The sequence below is a fragment of the Glycine max genome, chromosome 12 (genome assembly GCF_000004515.6).
Source record: "Glycine max cultivar Williams 82 chromosome 12, Glycine_max_v4.0, whole genome shotgun sequence".
NCBI classification, from domain to species: domain Eukaryota; kingdom Viridiplantae; phylum Streptophyta; class Magnoliopsida; order Fabales; family Fabaceae; genus Glycine; species Glycine max.
Genome location: NC_038248.2, coordinates 40093194 through 40104878, shown reverse-complemented (window position 1 = coordinate 40104878; position 11685 = coordinate 40093194).

The window sequence follows — 11685 nt, the reverse complement described above, 5'->3', positions numbered from 1 at the left end:
ATGGTGAGTTCAGTTGTCATGGTCAATTTTTTTTTAATTGATATTAAAAACATGGATTTGATTGGATTGCCAAAATTATAAAATTTGTTTTAATAATCCAATCAAACCCGTCCTTAATTAAAATTTATACATCTTGTAGAATTTTGTTTCATGTTATGATTTACACTTTCATTTCTCCCCCTAAATCTTAATCTTAGTAAAGTCTAAGTTTGACCATTTTTAATGTGAGTTCAGCTCTTCCTATATATAGCCACTAAATTTCGTTTGGTAATCAACATTTCTTAGGAATATCTCTTACTCTTATTGTCAAAAGGTTAGTGGAGTAGTTGTGACTAAATAATTTTATATGTAGTTTAAACATGCGCAACAATCTTTTGCATGAGACTTTATTGGTAGTTTCAATATAATATTGGCATCTTTTTATATAGTATCGAAGTATCTCTTCATTCTACTATTTTTGTTAGAACAAACCGTTAAGTTTGATTTGATTTAGTTTAAAATAAAACAAAATAAAATTTAAATTTTTATTATATTTTATAAGAAAATTTATAAATATTATCTCTCACGTACAATAGAGATAATGAGATCTAATTCTAGGAACTCATGCAAACTATTCCATTCATTTACTGATAGATCGATCTTAATGGGTGTTACATTATTTTTTATGTAAAAAATTAATTGAAAAAGTTTAAGTTTTTCAATAAATAATAATTAACTGCATATTAGGAATGCATTTTAATAGTATGATACGAAGGTGTTATATAAAAATTGTTGATTCATATCATCAATACTAGGAAAAAAGAGGCGCTTGTATCTCTCTAAAATTTTAAAGAAAATAAAAAAATATATGTAATAGAGGTTAAGTAGTAATGGATAGTTTGCAGGATATAAGTGATTGAGGAAAATAGTTATAGAGAAAAAAAAATTAAAAAGGTAGTCATAGGAGTAAAATGGGACAAGGAATATGTGCACCAAAACTTCTCGTTCTCTTTTATATATCATTAATATATGTTTAAAAAAGATATTACATCATTAATATGAAATGAGTAGTAAAATATTATTCTTTTTAATTTTGAAATATATGTTGAAGATGTAAAAAAATACAATATCAATTATTACACGTTCAAATACTAAAACTAATCAATATATATTGGACGAATTATATTACACAGAGTACTTTTTAATTAATACAACATTTAATAATTACACCTTTTCATCCTCAATTTACTATTATTGATCCCACTTTATTATTTGCATACTTACATTTTGATTTTGTTACCTTGACAGGTTTGAGAAAATATATCTGATTTTACATTTATTTTCATAAATCAAAACTCTACCACGTTCTATAGATGTAAAATGACATGTTTAATAATTATATGCAGCGGAAATTATTTGTTGTTGCAGACATGTCATTGATATCATCCAAAAATAAAATTTTAATTATTTGATCCTACACTATGTTATTTTTCATTTTGGTTTCTATATTCATAAATTATACATTTTTTTACACGAGTAATTTTTGCAGCGTTGATCCATTGCAAAATAAAGATATAATGACTAGAGCATAAGAAAGTATTCGTGTATGGACTAAAATATAAAAAAGACTTAAATTATAAAGTGTAAATAAGTATAGGAATTATACTAAAAAAATAAGTGTAGGAATAAATAGTTAATTGGAGTTAAAATAATTAATTAATTAATTTTTAAAATGGTGTTTAACTAAATATTAGGTGATTTTGTTTAAACTTACAATTGTTTTTTTTAAGATAAATGTTTTTTACATGAGTTCTTTTAAGAAAAAAAAATAAGATTTGTTTCTTAAAATAAATAAAATTTCTTTAAAAAAACAAAAATAAATTAAACAAACACATTAAAAAACAAAAAAAATATTTATTTTATTAAAATAAGCACTTATTTCAACAAATAAATCTAAATAAATTATCTCATACAGGAGTGTAATATAGACTCGAGAAAAAGTTTGTTCACAATTTTGCATCGCTTGTACAATTTTGCATCGCTTTTACTAATTTTTAATGCTGACTTTCATTGTACAAGTTTCTGCAAAAAAAAAGTTTGCGCAACTAAAATTTCAATTTTAACAAAAAAAAAACTTAAAATATTGTACCTGTATTTTGTGACAATTAATTAAATAAGAACTGCAATAAATAATCGATATCCGTTCATTCATACTTGATTAGTTGAATAGCATATGCTCCTTTTTAAATTCTGACAATTTCATTAAATCGACTTTTCTTGACAACCAAGTGGTTACCCAATAACATATGGAGAGCAATGTTTCTATGCTTTCGTTTTATATATATATATATATATGGAAGCATATTTTATCATTTACGCACAAACAAATTTTTCAAAGAATATTGAGATGATACTATGAGACTCCATTTGAAAAGGTTCGCCCTAAAAACAATTTCAATATTTGTTTTCTCTTATATGTCATTCAATTCCATGCCCACATTCTTTTCAAAGATTAAAACACACTTATATATATGTCATTCAACTCAATCATATATTCTCCTGTATGATTCCCTCTAGTAACAAAAAAATAATCTATATTAAGTTTTGTAATAATTGTTTTAATTTCATATTTAATATTTTTTGGTTCTTTTTATTATCTGTCTTTTATAGTTATTTTTGTAGAAATCAAGAAATGTAATCAATTTTTTTATTTTAATAAAATAGTTGTTGAATTTTTTATTTTAACTCCACAATAAATATACGAATAGATTAATTAAATATTAGGAAAAAAATAAGGATATAATTAATAAAAGAATAATTTATGTCACATTCAAGATTATAAACATTATAAATGACAACTAAGTAGAAATAAAATTTTGCCAAAAACCCGACAATTAAAAAGTAACCGAGGTAGTATTAGATTTTATTTTTTAACTGTATATTATTTTAGTCCATGATTGTAATTAAATAAGAATAAGATCCACACCTCCTTTAGCCTGTATTTAGTCTAAGAGAAATGTTTTTAGTAAAAGAAAATTTTCGTCATTTTTACCCGAATGATGATTTTAGTCAAATTATATTTAATATTTAAAATTTTTAAATCAATATTTCATAATAATAATAATAAAGGATAAACATTTCCCATTAAGCTTTCGTCTCATTTTTATGTGTAAAATGTAACTAATTTGTACCAAATATCAACGTTCTTAGTTTATCCTTTATTTCTATTTCAATCTAATAAGAAAAACATCATTATTCATATCTTTGCTTACTTTTTTCTTGTCTCTCACCTCTACACATATGAATGAGAACTACATTAATGTTACCCTATTAAAGAGTATGTATTAAGAAAGTATGTGAAAAAATATCTATGAATTGAATTGTCTATCATTAATTCCTGTTACAACGTCAACACGTGATGCATTGGGAATTAGTAAATGCTTACATAAAATATTAACTTCTTTATTGAAGAAGGGTTTTTAAAGAACATAGTGTTGTATTTTGGGTAATTCAAATAAAGTCACATGGTGCTAGTAGCACCTGATAGCATCACAGATAGATATTAATTGATATAGTGCATTTCAGTTTATATACTATTTTTTCTGTTTTGAGTTTGTTATAGGTGTAACAGAATTACACCTGGAGTCATAGAATATATACTTCAGAAAATGAGCTGTAGCTGTAATCAATTCATTTCATCAATAAAGATTCAGTTCCTCTCAATTCTTCTCAACCTTCTTCTCTCTGTTGGTGAGTGATGGATTCCAATTGAATCCAACAAATTGGTATCTAGAGCGAGTGAGATTCTGGGAAACACGAGAGCTGCGTGAGGTGCGTGTGATTCAAATCGGAAATTCGCATTGAATTAAAGATTGAAATCGAAGAAAATCACAATTGATTTTCTAGGGTCAGGGAAACACGAGAGAATTGTGAGGTTCATTTGAGTGAAGAACAGAGTGAGAAGATGAATGGAAACGGTGGATTTAACACTCACTTACCAGTGTTTGATGGTAAGAACTGGAGTCGTTGGTCAATACAGATGCGTGTGTTGTTCGGAGCACAAGATGTGCTCGAATTTGTGAATGACGGAGTTCCGGATTTGGCGGAAAATGCGACGGAAGCGCAGAGGAACTTGCATCGCGAAAAGAAGAAGAAGGATCAGAAAGCCTTGTTCTACATTCACCAGTGTGTTGATGCAAAGATCTTTGAGAAGATTGCGGAATCGACGACGGCGAAAGCTGCTTGGGACACGCTTGTGCGTTGCTATGGTGGTGATGCAACTGTGAAGAAAGTCAAGCTTCAATCACTGAGGAAGCAGTATGAGAACCTGAATATGAAGCACAATGAGAAGGTAGCTGATTATGTGTCTCGCATAATTACTGTTACGAACGAAATGAAGACCTGTGGTGAGACAATTTCTGAGCAGATGATTGTTGAAAAGGTACTGCGTTCCTTAACTGCTCAATTTGATCATATAGTTGTTGCTATAGAACAGTCTAAGGACACTAGTACAATGAAGATTGATGAATTGCAAGGTAGTTTAGAAGCACTTGAATTAAGAGTAATTGAAAGAGGAAATGGAAAAGAAACAGATCAGGCTTTGCAAGCAGCATCTAAGGAAAATTGGCGTGAAATTAAGAAGAAACAGTGGTTAGATAAGAAGGCTAAACAGAATCCCAATAGTAGTGATAAGGATAAAGGAAAATCACTGGCTGATAAGGCAGAATCATCAAATAAAGGAGGTTATAACTCAAAGTTTAATAAGAAAAAGAACTTTGATAAAAGGAAAATACAGTGTTATAATTGTGACAGATTTGGTCACTTTGCTGATGAATGTTGGTCTGGTGCTGGTAAGTGGAAGAAACCAGAGAAAGGTACAGAGCAAGCTAATCTTGCTCAAGATAGTTCTGATACAGAACCTGTTATGTTAATGGTGACAACCAATGATGAAGGCGTAGTAGTAGATTGGTGGTATTTGGACACAGGTTGTTCTAACCATCTAACTGGGAATAGGCAGTGGTTGATTAACTATGATTCCAGCAAAGAAAGTAGAATCAGGTGTGCTGATGATGAGTACTTGGTTGCTGAAGGAATGGGAGATGTGCTGGTAAAATTGAAGGATGGTGGAACTGTCTTGATTGAAAATGTGTGGTATGTGCCTGGCATGAAGAGTAATTTGATGAGTGTAGGCCAATTATTGGAGAAAGGTTACTCAGTAACTATGAGAGATGCAGTGCTGCAGCTGTTTGATAATTCTGATAAACTGGTTTTGAAGTCAAAGCTGAGCAGGAACAGGACTTTTAAATGCAATGTAAAAGATTCTGGTGTGAAAGTATTGAGTACAGTGACTGAATCACAGAGCTGGCTATGGCATAGGAGATTTGGACACTTGAATTTCAAGAGTCTAACTCAGTTGAGTGAGAAGGAGCTAGTGACAGGTATGCCAAAGATTGGTGTGTGTGACAAGACCTGTGATGTGTGCTTGAAAGGCAAGCAAACCAGATTGCCATTTGCTGATCAGTCACCTATGAGAGCAAGCTCTCCACTACATGCAGTGAGTTCTGACATTTGTGGTCCTATTGAAGTGCCAACACTTGGAGGTAATAAATACTTTATTACTTTCATTGATGAGTTTACTAGAATGATATGGCTGTATGTCATCAAGCAGAAGAGTGAAGCATTAGAGGTGTTCAAGAAATTCAAAGCTGTGGCAGAAACACAGAGTGGCCAGAAATTAAAAATATTGAGAACAGATGGTGGAGGTGAATACACCTCAAAAGCATTTGAGGAATTTTGTGAAGCTCAAGGTGTTGTCCATGAGGTCACTCCCCCATACACACCACAACACAATGGACTTGCTGAAAGAAGGAATAGGACCTTGCTTGATATGGCAAGGAGCATGTTGAAACAAAAGAACATGCCTCATGAGTTTTGGGGTGAAGCTGTAACAACATCAGCTTACATTCTCAATAGGTGTCCTACAAAGAGCTTGAAGTTGAAGGTACCTATGGAGGTATGGAGTGGCAAGAAGCCCTCAGTGAGTCATCTAAGGGTGTTTGGATCTTTGTGTTACAATCATATACCAGACGTTAAGAGAACTAAGTTGCAAGACAAGAGTGAAGTCATGGTATTGATTGGATACCACTCAACTGGTGGTTACAAGTTGTACAATCCCAAGTTGAAGAAGACGTGTATTAGTAGAGATCTCTTGATCAAAGAAGATGAGTCATGGGACTGGGAGATAGGGGAAGTGAAATTCAAGGCTGCACCAGAAATCGATATATGCAGTGACAGTGAGAGTGATGATCACAGTGCTGCAGAAGTGAATAATGATGGTGTGAATGGTGTTGTAGCACCTAATGATGATGTGCCTGGTGATGTAGTACACGATGTGCCCGCTACTCCAGTAGTGAGACCACAGAGGCAGAAACAATTACCAAGGAGACTGCAAGATTGTGAGGTGCTGCCAGATAGTGCTGTGACTGACGAAGGTGACTTGATTCACTTCGCTCTCTTAGCAGATGCAGAGCCAGTCAACTTCACTGAAGCATTGAAGATTAGTGAGTGGAGAGCAGCAATGGAAGATGAGTTGAGATCAATTGAAAGGAACCATACTTGGGATCTTGTTCAATTGCCTAAGAACAAGAAACCAATAAGTGTAAAATGGGTATTCAAGTTGAAATTGGATCCTGAGGGCAGAATTGTGAAGCACAAGGCTAGGCTTGTGGCTAGAGGTTTCTTGCAGAAACAAGGAGTTGATTATACAGAGATCTTTGCACCAGTTGCAAGGCACGAAACTATGAGAGTGATTGTCTCTCTAGCAAGCAATAAGGGGTGGAGTTTGACACATCTTGATGTAAAATCTGCATTTTTGAATGGGGCACTAGAAGAAACTGTGTTTGTGACTCAACCTCCTGGCTTTGAGTTAGAAGGCAAGGAGGAAATGGTATACAAGTTGAACAAGGCGCTCTATGGGCTCAAACAAGCACCAAGAGCATGGAATAGGAGAATTGATGCATATCTTGCTCAACTTGGCTTCAAAAGGTGTGTGGTAGAACATGGAGTTTATGTCATGTTGAAGGAGGATAACAAGGTGTTAATGGTGGGCCTATACGTTGATGATTTACTAGTGACTGGTAATCATACAACAGAGATTGATAATTTCACTTCACTCATGATGAGTGAATTTGAAATGACTAACTTAGGGAAATTGTCATATTTCCTTGGGTTAGAATTCTTGTGGACTGAATATGGGATTGTCATGCATCAAAGGAAATATGCTGGTGAAATTCTGAAGAGATTTGGGATGGAGGATTGCAATGTTGCAATCACACCGGCAGAAACAAACCAGAAGCTTGAAGACAAGCCTGAGGAAGAAGGTGTTGATCCAACTGGTTACAAACAGTTGGTAGGCTCACTGAGATACCTCTGCAATAGCAGACCAGATATCTGTTATGCCGTAGGCGTGCTGAGTAAATTCATGAATAGGCCAAAGAAATCTCATTTCTTGGCTGCCAAGAGGGTTCTAAGGTATGTGAAGGGAACTATGCAGTATGGTGTGATGTTTCCAAGTAGTGTTGATGGTGCTGAGATGAAATTGATTGGTTACTCAGATGCTGATTGGTGTGGGGACAGGACAGATAGGAGAAGCACATCTGGTTACTTGTTCAAATTTGGTGGAGCTGCTGTGTCTTGGAGCTCAAAGAAACAACAAGTTACTGCTCTCTCAAGCTGTGAGGCAGAGTATATATCTGGTTCCTTTGCTGCTTGTCAAGCAATTTGGTTGAAATCACTGCTTGATGAGTTGAAATGTGAAGTACAGATGCCACTGTCATTACTGATAGATAATAAATCAGCAATTAGTCTTGCTAAAAACCCAGTCTCACATGGGCGTAGCAAGCACATCGAAACAAGGTTTCATTTCATCAGAGAACAAGTGAATAATGGAGTTCTGAAATTGATTTACTGTCCCACTGAAGATCAGTTAGCAGACCTGCTAACCAAGGCTGTTAAACCAGACAGATTCATAAAGCTAAGGGAAGAGATTGGAGTCATTTGTTTTGAAGATTTGAATTAAGGGGAAGTGTTGTATTTTGGGTAATTCAAATAAAGTCACATGGTGCTAGTAGCACCTGATAGCATCACAGATAGATATTAATTGATATAGTGCATTTCAGTTTATATACTATTTTTTCTGTTTTGAGTTTGTTATAGGTGTAACAGAATTACACCTGGAGTCATATAATATATACTTCAGAAAATGAGCTGTAGCTGTAATCAATTCATTTCATCAATAAAGATTCAGTTCCTCTCAATTTTTCTCAACCTTCTTCTCTCTGTTGGTGAGTGATGGATTCCAATTGAATCCAACACATAGGACTAAATTGCAATTTTTTTTCATTAAATTTTTATGTGTAATTTTGGTTTTTTATTTATTTTTCATTATTTTGGTCTTTCTATCTTAGAAAGTTTGTAATTTTGATATAATTTTCATTTTTTATGCTATTAATTGAGTACGTTAAATCTTGAGTTTAAATGAATCAAAATTTTAAAAAATAAAACATATACCAAATTGAGGTTTGGACAAAAAAACAGGATTTTTCAAAAAGAAAAATCAAAATCATAGATTAAAATTAAAAGAGGGACAAAATTGTAATTTAGTAAAAAAGTTTAAATATTAAAAAAAACATCAAGTATCGAGATTGAACTCCACATTCTAGAGAGAGTAAATCCAAAAAAAAAAAAACATTGTCTTAAGAAACTGTATTTGTGTATTTCCCACTAAATTCTCAATGAGACATGTGTACATTGTTTTTGGTTAATAATATTGGAAAATAATATTGGTAGTATATTTGTTTTGTCTTATAAATGCATATATATAGCTGTCAGATTTCTCTAATTATTTTAAAAAAAATGTTATGCATACTATACATTTGTTGCTGTTTATAGCGTATCTCGTTTTCTATGTGCATTTTTCAAAGTTGAACTTGAACAAAATTGTAAAAAATTATTACTTGAATCATATTTTAAATTATTTTAAGAAAAATCAAATATAAACGTAATAAATATAAGGTGGATTGAATGGTTAAGAGATATAAAATAGATCCAATGATTAAGAGAAAATGAAAGAGTTTCTTTTAACGAAAATTAATATTTGTTGATTAAAAAAAGTTAAATATAAACTTATTAACTAAAGGATTTAACTTGGTGGGTTGATTAAACAATATGCATAAATTTATAGAAATTCAAGTATTTTTTTATTTTAATAAAATAGTTATTGAGTTTTCTATTTTTTTTTCTTTTATTCTTTTCACTCCATAACACATGTATAAATTAATTAAATATTAGGAGAAAAGTATAGTCTTGAATTTTGTAAATGAAAATAAAATTTCTTCAAAAATCTGACAATGTGTCTTTTTTGTTATTAATATGAAAGCCCAACGAAATATAAGGGTGAAGGAAGATTTATAATTGGTCGAATGGTTGAAAATAGGAAATTTATGATCCTAGGGAGAAAGAAGAGAAAAGAGGGTACGGAGTTGGAATTTTATTTTGAACAAAACTAGCATATGATGATAAAAAAAAAAATTCCATAGAAAAATATATTTAATGTTTTATTTAGTCTATAAAATGATAACTAATTTAAAACAGTATTTTTAATGTCTTATAAAGTAGAACGGAGGAGTATTTTTATTAAAAAAAAACGGAGGAGAACTATTTAAAAAAATGCACCAGAACAAATTTAAGGCAGGCAGGAAAATCGTTTTTGCAAAACAAAAATTGATTGATTATTACTACTAGTTGTTAGTGTAGTTGGAATGGTGTTATTCTTTCATTATTAGTAGTATGTAGCATTATTATTGATACAGTGAGGTTTTTTCTTTGATAATTTAAAAAAGTTAGTAAAAAAAGGAGGCATCACAACACAGAGTTGGAAAAGGCGAAGAAGAAAGAAAGAGTTGGAAAAGGTGGAGACACAAGAAAGATGGGGGCGCAGAAACATCACGTGAAGACAACAGGAACTCCGACACCCACTTAGTCAACACGGAATCCCCACGTGGGCCCCACCTCCTCTTCGCTTCTGATTCGCCGTCGGTGCCGCTTGCGCTGCAATTCCACATTAATTTACTAATCCCACATTAATTTAATCATTACCAATAAACAAACAAGAATAGAAGAATTCTCAACAAGAAACGAATGAGTGCGTCCCTTCCACTCGGTGGACCCACACGCACTCCTAGCCGTAGGATTTAAAATATGCCGTTCAGATCCACGCTACAACGGGATAAGCCATCACGCGAATCACGAGGGCACCCTCTGATCTCTCATCAAGTATCCACGCTACTCATCATGAACCTGCAAAACCTCCTTTTTCTCTCTCTCTCTCCATCTTTGAAATAATGCTTAAAAAATCGAATCGGATTCACTGGTTACAACAACTTACACAGATTAGAAATTTAAAATCGACCGTATCTTTAAAATATATTATATTGTTTTATCATAATTCAGTTGCAATGTAAAACGACTTAATCCTCACTAATTCAATTTTGAATCCGGTTAAAAAACTTGCAACCAAGTGGGACCCACGGTGACACCACGAAAGCAATATTTAAGTTTTTTTTTTGTTTTTCTTTATAATTTTTTACGTGAAAGTATTTTAATTTTAGTATAGGGTTAATAGCAACGCCTGCGTAGCCGAATGTCTAGTATAGGGATAAAGAACAAACCAATCAAGTAATATGTGGAGAGGCCCCCACGACAAAAACCTAATCAAACGCGCAACAATGCCGGCGACATGTCTGTCAGATAAGGAGGCATCACAACACAGAGTTGGAAAAGGCGAAGAAGAAAGAAAGAGTTGGAAAAGGTGGAGACACAAGAAAGATGGGGGCGCAGAAACATCACGTGAAGACAACAGGAACTCCGACACCCACTTAGTCAACACGGAATCCCCACGTGGGCCCCACCTCCTCTTCGCTTCTGATTCGCCGTCGGTGCCGCTTGCGCTGCAATTCCACATTAATTTACTAATCCCACATTAATTTAATCATTACCAATAAACAAACAAGAATAGAAGAATTCTCAACAAGAAACGAATGAGTGCGTCCCTTCCACTCGGTGGACCCACACGCACTCCTAGCCGTAGGATTTAAAATATGCCGTTCAGATCCACGCTACAACGGGATAAGCCATCACGCGAATCACGAGGGCACCCTCTGATCTCTCATCAAGTATCCACGCTACTCATCATGAACCTGCAAAACCTCCTTTTTCTCTCTCTCTCTCCATCTTTGAAATAATGCTTAAAAAATCGAATCGGATTCACTGGTTACAACAACTTACACAGATTAGAAATTTAAAATCGACCGTATCTTTAAAATATATTATATTGTTTTATCATAATTCAGTTGCAATGTAAAACGACTTAATCCTCACTAATTCAATTTTGAATCCGGTTAAAAAACTTGCAACCAAGTGGGACCCACGGTGACACCACGAAAGCAATATTTAAGTTTTTTTTTTGTTTTTCTTTATAATTTTTTACGTGAAAGTATTTTAATTTTAGTATAGGGTTAATAGCAACGCCTGCGTAGCCGAATGTCTAGTATAGGGATAAAGAACAAACCAATCAAGTAATATGTGGAGAGGCCCCCACGACAAAAACCTAATCAAACGCGCAACAATGCCGGCGACATGTCTTCAGAT